Source organism: Gossypium raimondii, chromosome 1, assembly GCF_025698545.1.
Source record: "Gossypium raimondii isolate GPD5lz chromosome 1, ASM2569854v1, whole genome shotgun sequence".
In the NCBI taxonomy this organism is placed as follows: domain Eukaryota; kingdom Viridiplantae; phylum Streptophyta; class Magnoliopsida; order Malvales; family Malvaceae; genus Gossypium; species Gossypium raimondii.
Window position 1 is genome coordinate 7,028,516 of NC_068565.1, and position 12,702 is coordinate 7,041,217.

Genomic DNA, 12,702 nt, shown 5'->3' on the forward strand with positions numbered 1-12,702 from the left:
TAAAAAAAACCCAAGACAAATTTCCGTAACACAGCCTTAAAAACTGAGTTCATAAGGGCCTGGAAACTTGATGGTGCATTAGTGAGGCCAAAGGGTATCACTAAGAATTCATAGTGTCCCTCATGTGTGCGAAATGCAGTCTTATGTACATCAGGTTCCCACATACGAATTTGATGGTAGCCTGATCTTAAATCCAGTTTAGAAAACACCTTGGCTCCACCTAGTTCATCCAGCAGCTCTTCGATCACTGGATAGGGAATTTGTCCTCGATCGTTTGCTGGTTTAGTTGTCTATAATCCACTCATAATTGCCAACTCCCATCTTTTTTCTTAACCATGACAATAAGGGAGGCAAACGAGCTTGTCCTATCGTGAATAACTCTAGTTTGCAGCATCTTTTGGATGAGTTTCTCCATTTCATTCTTTTGAAACGCTGGACATCTATAAGGTCGAATTTTGATTACAGCTCCCTCATCCCGTAATGGAATCTTATGGTCATGCAGCCTGCGATGTGGTAACCCCTTTGGGACCTGGAATATATCATCAAACTCCTTCAACAGCTCTTGAAGTTGGTTCGCATGGCTCTTGTCCTCCGTGGTGGAGAGTGTCATTTGTTCAGGAGAGCTCAAAATAGCTCAGAAAAGTCTCATTGGTTGCCCCATAGTTGCAAAACATCGCGGATGTGAACCCTTGTTACCAGCTGCTAAAGACCCAGGCACAATACCCTGTAGAACAAAAGATTTCCCTGCTAACTGAAACTGCATGGTTAATGAACTGAAATTCCAGATAATGTCTCCAAGCGTCAAAAGCCACTGCACGCCTAATACAATATCACATCCCTTTAAAGATAACACCATAAGGTCAGTAGAAAACTTATGGTTTTGCACCTCCCACGTAACCCCTTTACATAGCCTACGAGTAAACAGGCTACTACCATTCGCTATAGACACTCGCAACTGCTCTTGTTGCACCACTGGCAGAGACAATCGATTGACCAGTTTTAAGTCAACAAAATTATGTGTGCTCCCGGAATCGATCAAGATGATAGCCACATTGGTCCCTACTGTGGCAGCCATTCGTATGGTATCGTGTCCTTGTAACCTCGTCAAGGCGTTCAAGGAAATTATTGGCGATCGAATCCCTTCCTCCTCAGTTTCACTTGCTTCTAACTTGTTAAAGTATTCTTGAAAGTCCTCATTCTCACCATCAGGGTGAGGTTCCAATAGAACTTGATACAATTGGGACTTCATGCATTTATGTCCAGCATGATATTTAGCCCCACACCAGAAATAATGCCCTTTTTGTTTTCTTTCGGCCATCAAAGCTGGAGACATGCTCTTAGATCCAGAGTTGTTGGACGAGACCCTAATAGCGGATTGGCCACTCGCTACAGATTTCGTTGGAAATGAGGAATGCCTTGGTATAGTAGAAGCATTGCTAAAATTTCTAGGGGAAGTAACACTAAAAGTTGCAGACCCTTTCCTCATATTCGAAACAAGGACTTCAATTTTTTTAGCTAACTGAAAAGCGTCCATTAGCATTGATGGGGCAAAAAGATCCAGATAATGACCGATTTTAGCTTTCAAGTTTCCCAGGAAGATGCTAAAAGCATATGATTCAAGCAATTGGAGTTGATTAAGTAACCCGACAAAAAGATCTTGAAATTGCTCAACAGTACCTTGTTGTTTCAGGTTGACCAACTCACGCATCGGATCTCCAAAAATCCCGCAACCAAAACGATCCTGAATGTCTTTATATATGCCGGCCAAGACAGCATGTGCAGACCTCCATAACACTGAGAGTAGAAATGATGCCACTCCAACGCTCGGCCTTCCAAGTTCAACATTACCAGGCGAACCTTACTAGCATCATGGGTACCTTCCGCTTCAAAGTATTGCTCCAACTTTGTCCACCATCCCCAAAAGTCGGTGCCGTCGAACTTGGGACATTCCAAACGGCTAAATGGGGTTGAAGTTCCCAACACAACGAAGAATTCTTCAACTGTACATTGCCTCTATCAGAAACCAAGGGATCCGTTTGCATCTGAGGTAGCTCGGCATTCTTAGGTAAGAACCCAGGAGGAGCTCCCAGAACCCCCTTCTCTTTATCCGGTGGAGCATTTGCTGACGACCCAGTTGGCGGTGGTCCAAAATACTAACTCAACAAAGCTTGAAGATCACCCTTAATCTTGGTTTTGAAATCTTGTAATCGGGTATCCATTTTGGTCTCCATTTGCACGATTTCCTCTTGCATCTTCAAAAGTTCCTGCTGCATATTGCCCACCTCCTTTTGCAACCTCGTCGATACACCTTCGCCGGCCATCAAAAGGGATCGTGAAAGCTCTGATACCCTTGATACGGAAGAGAATTTTAATAGAGAATGAGAGAAAGAGGTTGGAGAAGAGAACAAGAGAGAAAGAGAAATCTGTTGAATAATTCATTGAATAATGCTCCCATGCAAAACATGCAGGTTTTAAAGAAAAAAAACAATGAAAGAAATGACGTGTACAAAAATCTGTTATAACTAAACGCTCCATATCACTTATTCTTAAACTCCCTGTTTTGACTTAAACTTAGAAAATTCCTCTGCTAACATTTCAGCTCGCAACACAGAGGAAGAAAAGGTAAACTCACTGGAAGTCTGGCAAGATAGAAATTCAGATCCAATATTTCAAAGATTTTTTTTATTAAAAAAACCAGAGATGATGGCGAAGGGAAGAAGACTAACAACAATCAATAATAATTGATCGGAGCCTCGCTGTTCCCACAATCGTTGGGCTGCACAATGGGAGACGTGCGCATTTCTTTGGAAAGCTCGACCTTCGACATCGATTTCTGCATATTTTCCACCACACGCAAATCTGCCACACCCAAAATCCAAAAACAGAGAGTCTTCTATGCATTTTATGGAAAACCTAAGAAGATTGTTGTCTGAATGATAAGTGGAAGTGGGAGGAGATTTTCATCTGAAATAAAAAAAAAGCTATTACGAGAGGCATTGAATAGGCATTCAGAGCCCGACCCTCTGAATGGATATGCGGTGTTTACGGGTAATAGAGCCCGAACGGAATAGCGATTCGGCGGTCAAATTTCAACCAAACAAACATGTCACTGTATCACGTGGATTAGGGACGAAATGGAATGGCCGTTCTGTCGAACCAAACATGCCATTAATTTCCCATAACAAAGCTTAAAAAAATACCTACATTCATTCTGACATGCTTGTGATTCCGGTCCAAATTTGATAGCAAAATTAGGGGGTAAATGAACAGAACATTCGATGAATTGTTCGTGAACCGTTTGTATAACGTTCGTTTATGTTTGTTTATTAAGCTAAATAAATGAGTATAAACAAAATTTTTATGTTCGTTTAATAAACAAACGAACACGAACAGAGATGTGTTCGGTTCGTTTATGTTCACGAACAAGCTCGTTTATTGGCTCGTTTATGACTCGTTTATTTATTAATGATATTTTCCTATATAAACTTCATTAATATATATTAATAAAATTATCTTAAAACTTGCTTATTGTTCCATTAGTATATATTAATAAAGTTATCTTGGTTTGTATTTTTTCATTTATAATATAATTATTAATATATATTTATATTTGGCTATTTTATATCTAAATAATATATGTGTGTGTATTTATTTATTATTTATTTTATTACTTATTAACATTGTTCGTGAACATATTCAATTATATGTTTATGAACATGTTCAATTAAGTTAAATGAACATATTCGTGAACATTAAACAAACGAATATGAACACACAAAATTTTAAATAAACGAACATGAACAAAAATTTAAAATTCTTAACGAACACAAATTGAACACGAACAAGGTTTAAAATAAACAAACGAATTCATTCAAGCTCGGTTCATTTACAACCCTAAGCAAAATGACCGAACTAGAAAAAATTTGTTCTACTTCTGACAAAATTATTGATGTTAGCTATTTCAATTATCATTAATCAGACATAGTGAAGAAACAACTGAGCTGAGTTTGGATTTTCTTTTCGACCTTAACATAAACTTAAATAAATAATTTTATAAAAATGAACTCCATCGTACCCATTAGGTGGGGCGATAAACATTTGTACAGATGCCACCAGGGGACCAATTTACTGTAATATAATTCGAGGTACATTCTTATATCTTTTCTTTAAATTTTTTTTACAAAAAAAAAGTTTTTTTTCGTCGGGATAAATTTAGAAATTATATATAAACCATGTTTTAATGTGCAATTATGTACATAAATTTTGATTTTGTGTAATTTTTGCTTTGATTCAAATCTTATAATTTATTAACACAATTATTGATATAACATCATTTTATGTTTATATATTCCATACATAAATAATTATATTTATCCAATATAAAAATAAATTGATGTATTAATTTAAATGTGTATGATTAAATCAAAATTAAAGATTCAAGTATACTGTTAGGATCGACCCGATTAAGCAACAAATAAAAAAAATAGCGGAATAAATTGAGAAATTGAACACACAAATTTAACGTGGAAAAACCCTCCAAAGAGGATAAAAAACCACAGGCAAAGATAATTTTACTATAATGGCAAAAGAACGAAGAGTACAAAAGATGGAGATAAAAACTAAACCCCGAAAACCCGAAAACAAAGAACCCTCAAAACGTAAACACAAAATTCTCTAAATGTGTTTTGAGTTCTAATCTCTAATGGGTGTATTTTCTAAGGTTGTAAAAGAACCTATTTATAGGCTAAATTAGTAGGTCAAATAAATTATGTTAACAAATGCTAAATATATTATACTAATAAATACTAAATCTTCTAGAAATAAAATATATTTTATTTAACTTGACTTGCAAGCAATCTCTTAGAATTGGATCACACAACTCTAACATATACATTTGAACCACAATTAGAGTTTCACATATATAATTGCATCAAATTAAAGTTCATGTACACAATTATACAATAAATTTAAACTCATATATAATTTTGAGATTTATTATTTTTGTTCGTAACACTTTTACAATAAATAATTGAAAATTGAAGAAAGAAAACCAAACTCTAAAATATCATTAATTAAACTTTTAAGGAAATCAATGGATATTATACATAAAATTTAGAGAAAAAATACAAGCTTAACATTAGTTATTCTTTTATATAATATTAGAGGTAGGAAACGGAAAAACAGGGTTTGAACATGTATTAAATGGGTGTTTAATAAGAGTTTTAATCAATGATTCATTTAAGTTCAGACATTAGTATGTTTTTTATGGGATAATTGTTGATCCGCTGTCGGTACATGAACTCTATGCACCATCAATATACCACAATTTGCCACACCATTAATGAGCAAAATATTAAAAAATTTAAAAAACTTGCTAACAAATACTTAAATTTTATTTAAATATAATTAAAATTAATTATATTTCTCCTTTATAATTTTCTCATCTTCCTCCTTATGTATTGTCATAAAAGGAAAATGTTTTAGGATTCCTTAAATTTTAAAATATTTATTGAAATTTATATGAAATTACATATATTAACCAAAGTGAGAGGTTGTTATTTTAAACAACTCATTTTCTTTCAAAGAAGCTCAATATTAGAAGTTTTTTTAATGTTGTTGCCCCATCAAATTTAACACTTTTAATGAATAATAATTAGCACTATATTTTAGACTTTAAAACAATTCACACATTTCTCAAAATCCGTAATCATATAAATTAAATTTAAACAAGGTAATAAAATCAGACTTTCAAATTTATTCCGGCACCAATAGTAATAAAGAACAAGAAAAGAACCATCTTCATTCGATATAAGATTTTTTTCAAAATATTTAGAACCCTAAGTTAAAACTTCAATATTGTTATTGAGAGATGAAGAGAATAATTTTAACAGTATTTATTAGAAAGTCCTTCAATTTTTTAATATTTGCTCATTAAAGATATGACGAATATATGGCTCATGCACCAATATTGCATCAAATATTATCACTTTTTTTTTTAAATTATCTTTATTAAGTTATGCGTCAAAAAAACTGTTAATGTAATGTTAATATGGGAAATAATATTGTCGAAACCATTTTTTGAAAACAAAAATTTGTTATCGACTTTAAAAAACAAAAATTGGAGTCGCCACCGATCCTTGATTGAGGTGTGATCGGCTCACCTTAAAAATAAATTTGGTCTGCGAAATTTGAGAAAACAGGTTTGGGAGTCAGTTACGCACGAGGAAGGATTAGCACCCTCGTAACGCCCAAAATCGGTACCAAATTGATTATTTAATGTCTTAGTGTCGAAAATTTGAAAAGATTTTAAAAGCAAACTTTTAACTCGAATGAATTAAAAATAATACATCCTAATTTCAAAGAAATAAAACATTACACCCAGTGAGTTAGGGCACAATATTTTTAAATCTTCAAAATCAAGTTTATCTTTTGATTTTAAAAGTTCTTATTTCGAGAAGATAAAATGTCATGACCAGTAAGTTAGGACCCGATATTTTTGGATTCCCGAAATAAGCTTTTATTTGAAATTTGCGTGATTTTATTGCAAAATAAATATTTGGCTTTCTAAATTCATCGAAAAATAATCGCAATCCAATACGTTAGGACACGATTATTTTCTCGAAAATCATGAATGCCAAATATTTTGGAAATTTATAAAATATGATGGTTTGAATACTTTGACAAAACCAAAATATATTTTCTTTAAAAAGTATAGTAAAATACTAATGTGCCACATGAAACCAATACTTTAATTTAAATTATGCATGTATATGTATTTACAAAATAAAATATGATATATAAGTAAATTTTAAAAATATGCATATGCATATATTAAACATGTATATAAAAGTTATGAAAATAAAGTGTAAAATATGTATAGGTATAAAAAATATAAGTAAAAATATATTAATAAATTATGAAAAATACGTATATATATATATATGTATATGCAAGAAAATGCGGAAAATATATTTAATAATTTTGAATAGTGTATGTATATACATATATTAATATATATATTTGGATTAAAATATGAAAAACTATATGAAAATTATAAAATATAAGTATATGTACGTATATATATGTATACAAAACTAGGAAAATAAAGTAATAATAAAATATATAAGACACACACACACACACATATATATATATATATATATATATATATTGTAAAACCATTTAAAATATGTACATATATATATATAATAAGATACATATGCGGATATATATATGTATTAAAAAATAAAAAATAAAAAAATTAATATAATAATAATAGTAATATATAATATAATAACAAAGATAACAGCAGCTTAATAACAATAATAGTATTTACAAACTAATATTTAATCTAATTTGTAAAAGCAAATACAATGGACTAAATTAGAATCAAAACAAAATTAACAACACAAAATCAAATTAAAATAGAGGATGAATTTGCAAAATGCGTGCAACATGAAGGGTCAAAAGGGAAATTAATCCCGCCTCTCCCGAAGTGCTGCGTAGCACTGGATTAAAATCAAACAAATTTAATGTTTTAGGGAAAATTTTGAAAATAGCAAAAACAGTGGTTTTGAAATGATGAAAACATGTGAGGATTAAAAGCATAAATAACCCATAAGTAAAACCCTATTTCAATTGCAACAGATAAAACCCATTTGAAACCCTAAAAAACAAACTCTCTTTTGCCATTTTTCAATCACGTCGTTGCTCCCCCTTCTCTGAGTCATTCAAGCCCCATTCCGACCATCAACGGTGATGTGAGGGCACTCCGACGGCACCCCAACGGTAAGTCCTCTTTCCCTTTTCTCTTTCGTTTTTATTTTATAACAAATAACAAATAAAAAATAAAAGGAAAAAAACAAAAATCCCCTAAAAAACAAAACGAAATACCTTCAAGAATTCCTCTCTTCTTTTATTTAGTATCTTTTCTTTTCCATACAATATTCGTTTTTTACACCTTTTTCACAGATTTCTCTTTTTCATTATCGAAAAACCTTTGTTATTCTCGCCCCCTTTCTCCCACTCTTTTCCTTCCTTTTGTTGCCGTTTTTGATCTGTTTCAGGGACACTGAAGGAGACGTGCACGACGTGCGTAGAAAGTGACAATCGCTGGCACATACGTGCGGTGAGGACCCGATGATTGCGGCACCGTTGAAACTGCTACTAGGTTTTTTTTTGCTGTTTGTTTGTTGTTGTTTTTTTTTGGTGATTTAGGTTAATGGGTTTGATGTAATTGGGCTTTAGTATTGGGTTAGAATTGACCCAAGTTTATTGGGTTTGGTTGTATTTAATCATTGGGCTTTAGGATTTTGGGCCCCGGGCAATAATTGGGTATTACAGCTGCCCCTCTTTGCTCGTTGTCATGTAATGAAAAAATAGCAAAGACTCTAAAAATAACCAATTTTGCCCGGTCATGCTGGACCTTGGTGCTCCTCTTCTTCAAGTAGCCTTATTCCGTCCTACTGCATCTTCAGAGGTATAGGAATTGGTGCTTCGATCCAGTCCACTGCAACATTAGGGAGATAGGATTTGTACCTTACAATTTCTCGAAAGAACAAAATTTGCTATCTTTAATCTGCTCCACTGCAACTTCAGGAGATAAGACTTGTAGCTTCAACTTATTCTGCTGCAACTTTAAAGATAAGTCTGATACGATCTGCTCTACTGCAACTTCAGAGATGAGTTCTATCATTTTGAACCGCTCCACTGCAACTTCAGGGAGATAGGATTATTTTCTTCAATTTATTTAACTGCAATGTCGGGGAAACAAGATTCGTCATTGTGACTTCAATCTATTCCACTACACCGCCAGGGAAGTAAGATCCGTCGTTGTGGCTTCAATCCTTTTAATTGCAATGTCTGGGAAATAAGATTTACCATCGTAGCTTCAATCTGTTCCACTGCACCGCTAGGGAAGTAAGATCCACCGTTGTGGCTTCAATCTTTTTAATTACGATGTCGGGGAAACCAGATCTGCCGTCGTAGCTTCATTCTGTTCCACTGCACTGCTAGGGAAGTAAGATCCACCGTTATGGCTTCAATCTTTTCAAATTGCAATGTCAGGAAACTAGATCCGTCGTCGTGACTTCAATCTGTTCCACTACACCGCTAGGGGAGTAAGATCCGCCATTGTGGCTTCAATCCTTTTAATTGCAATGTCGGGGAAACCAGATCCGCAATCGTAGCTCTATCTGTTCCACTACACCGCCAGGGAAGTAAGATCCGCCGTTGTGGCTTCAATCTTTTTAATTTGCAATGTCAGGGAAACCAGATCCACCGTCGTAGCTTCAATTTGTTCCACTACACCGCCAGGGAAGTAAGATCCGCTGTTGTGGCTTCAATCTTTTCCTTTGTAATGCTAAAGAGATAGAATTTACTGCCCACAGCTTCAATCCACTCCACTTCAGCTAATCCAAGCCTTAACACCAGGGAGATAAGATCCGCCGTCGTGGCTTCAATCTGCTCCGCTGCAATGCCAAGAAAATAAGATCCGCCGTTGTGGCTTCAATCTTTTTAATTGCAATGCCAAAGAGATAGGATTCGCTGCCCACAGCTTTAATCTGCTCCACTTCAGCTAATCCAAGCCTTAACGCCAGAGAGATAAGATTTGCCATCGTGGCTTCAATCTATTCCGCTGCGACTCCAGGAAAATAAAATCTGCCGTTGTGGCTTCAATCTTTTCCATTGTAACGTCAAGACGATAAGACGGGTATCTTCGATCTGCTTCGCCGCCAGTACAGGAAGGCAAGATCTGTCATTTTCAACCTACTCCACTGCTACCCAAGGAGAAAAGGCTGGTATCTTCGATCTTCTTTGCTGCCAATACAGGAAGACAAGATCTGCTATTTTCAACCTATTCCACTGCTGCTCAGGGAGATAAGGCTGAAGTTTCACCGGTTTGTTCTCTGGAGAACATGACCTGTATAATTCAATTTATGAACCTAATTATGCCTAGCAATTAAGATGTCATGATCAAAATAAATCAAATGCTCCTAACTAGACATATACGAAATACCTTCAAGAATTCCTCTCTTCTTTGATTTAGTCTCTTTTCTTTTCCATACAATATTCTGTTATGGGTTTATTTCTGTCAGGGCCTATTGAATATAATGTGTTAAGTGCTGCGTTTCTTATTAAGTAGTTTAGTAATATGGTGAGTTTTGGGATGGTCAAAAACGGGCGCGTTTAGTGAACTATTGTTATGACGGTTATATTTTTTCTCCTTTATATTTCATGTAACAGAATGGAGAAGGCATGCATATGGAATATTGTCTTTTTCTTCAGCTTCCTTCTATATTCTAGCTCTCTCTTTCTCTCTTTTCTCTTCTCTCGACTCTTCTTTTCTGTTACTCATTAGAATCCTACGCAACAAAGGTATCAGAGCTTCAAGATCCTCATGACCGGTGAAGGGGTAACCACGAGAATGCAGCGAGAACTCGGTCAAATCTAGGGCAAACTTTCTAACATACAATCGGAGTCTTCTCAATTGGATGCTCGCATTGATGTGCGGTTTAAGGATTTACAGGAAGGTATCAAGTCAGAGGTGCGTACAGAATTACGTGTTGAGCTTCATTATCTATTTGAACAATATTTTGGTCAGGGACCTTCAATTCAGGTGGGAAGTGCAGGAAGCAGCAAGGGTAAGGGTATTTTGGGATCTCCACCCAGATTTCAGCCACCGGAACATTTGATAGTTTCCCCGAGGGCAGGTCTGGAACATTCTAATACTTCCCCACGAAGAATGCTGGTTGAGACGAATCGTTCCACTTTGCGACTGGCATGTCCATCGTTTGCTGGTGAAAACTTTCGTAGATGGTGGTCTAAACTTGAGCAGTACTTTGAGGCTGAAGGGATCGGTGACCATGCTAAAGTTTGGTTAGTCATGTTGCATCCCAAAGGTAAGGCTCTGGATTGGCATCATTTTTTTGCTCGAAGACATGGGGCTTACATCAGTTATCATGGGAAACATATGCAAAGGGGCTTAGAGAGAGGTTTGGATCCGATTCCTTCCTTGATCCTATGGCAGAGCTAGTGACCCTTAAACAACTTGGTTCTGTTGATCAGTACCATGATGGGTTTTTAACTCTGTTGAATCAGTTGAATTTTCCTGAAACGTATGCTTTGAGTATATTTCTTAGTAATCTCAAGCCTGAGATAGGACAGTATATTAAACTGTTTAAACCTCAGTCATTAGTGGAAGGATTCCATTTAGCCAGGCAAGTGGAAAATATTGTTTCGAGTCCGAGCAAGCGGGAAAATATTACTAATCATGGAGTTAATATGGGAAGACCCTTAATTCCTGTGGCTAAAAACTTTAGAGGGAACGGTAATTACAGTTCACCAAATGAAGCAACGAGTGGAAAGTCTAATTCTAAAATACCTTCAAAGTCCTTGTCGCAGGCAGAATTGGAAGACAGGAAGAAAAATGGCATTTGTTTCTGGTGTGGGTTCAAGTATTCACCAGGACACAAATGTTCTAAATCCCAAGTATATCAGTTAGTAGTTGAGCCACTGGAAGTTAGTACCACCGAAACAAGGAGTTCCTCTTAGGACGACTTTCAGGATTGCTTGGAGCAGTTAGAATCTACGAAATTAGCTTCAGGAAGTTCTACTCCTGTATTATCATTGCACGTTTTACAAGGTTTTCAAAGCCACAGTACCATGCGATTTCCGGCATTAATTGATCAAACTGAAATGGTGGCTCTGGTGGATTCGGGCAGCACACACAATTTTATTGATTTCAAGGTAGCCAGACGGTTGAAGTTGACTATAGACCCTGCACCTAGCTTGAGGGTGATGGTGGCGAATGGAGTCAGATTGAGCACTCAGGGACTATGTCGAGCTATACTCTGGGAGACACAATGGTATAAATATGTTACAGATTTCTTAGTTCTGTCAGTCAAAGGATTTGACCTGGTTTTAGGAGTTCAATGGTTGTTGTCCTTAGGACCAATTATATGGGATTTTTCAGAGTTGACCATGCAATTCCAATATGGAGAACAAAAATACAAATTACGGGGTATGGCACCTGGTCCGATGCAGCTTATCCCTAGTAGTCGGTTCTCCAAATGTATGAGTCTAACGGGAACTGGTCCTTGACCGATGTTGTTCACTTCTTCTGACCAAGCTGTTCTTACTATGCCATCGGTACCATTGCCACTTGATATGCAACAACTCATTGAGAGTTTTGAGGATGTATTTCAGACACCTAAACAGTTACCTCCGCCTCGACTTCATGACCACAAGATACCGCTAATGGACAAGTCTAAGGCAGTGAAAGTGCGTCCCTATCGATATCCACCAGTTCAGAAGGCTGAAATCGAAAAACTGGTACAAGAAATGCTGCAGGCTGGTATTATTAGAGATAGCAATAGTCCCTTCGCTTCTCCAGTAGTCATGGTTAAGAAGAAAGATGGAAGTTGGCGGCTTTGTATTGACTACAGGTAGCTGAACCAGCTGACGATCAAAGATCGATTTCCCATCCCTCTCGTCGAAGAGTTGTTAGATGAATTGGGGCAAGCTCACTATTTTTCTAAGTTGGATCTACGTTCTGGTTATCACCAGATCCGAATGAGCGAACAAGACATTTTCAAAACAGCTTTTCGGACGCACGAGGGTCACTATGAATTTTTGGTCATGCCATTCGGCTTGACCAATGCACCATCTAGCTTTCAATCTTTGATGAATTCGGTGTTTAGG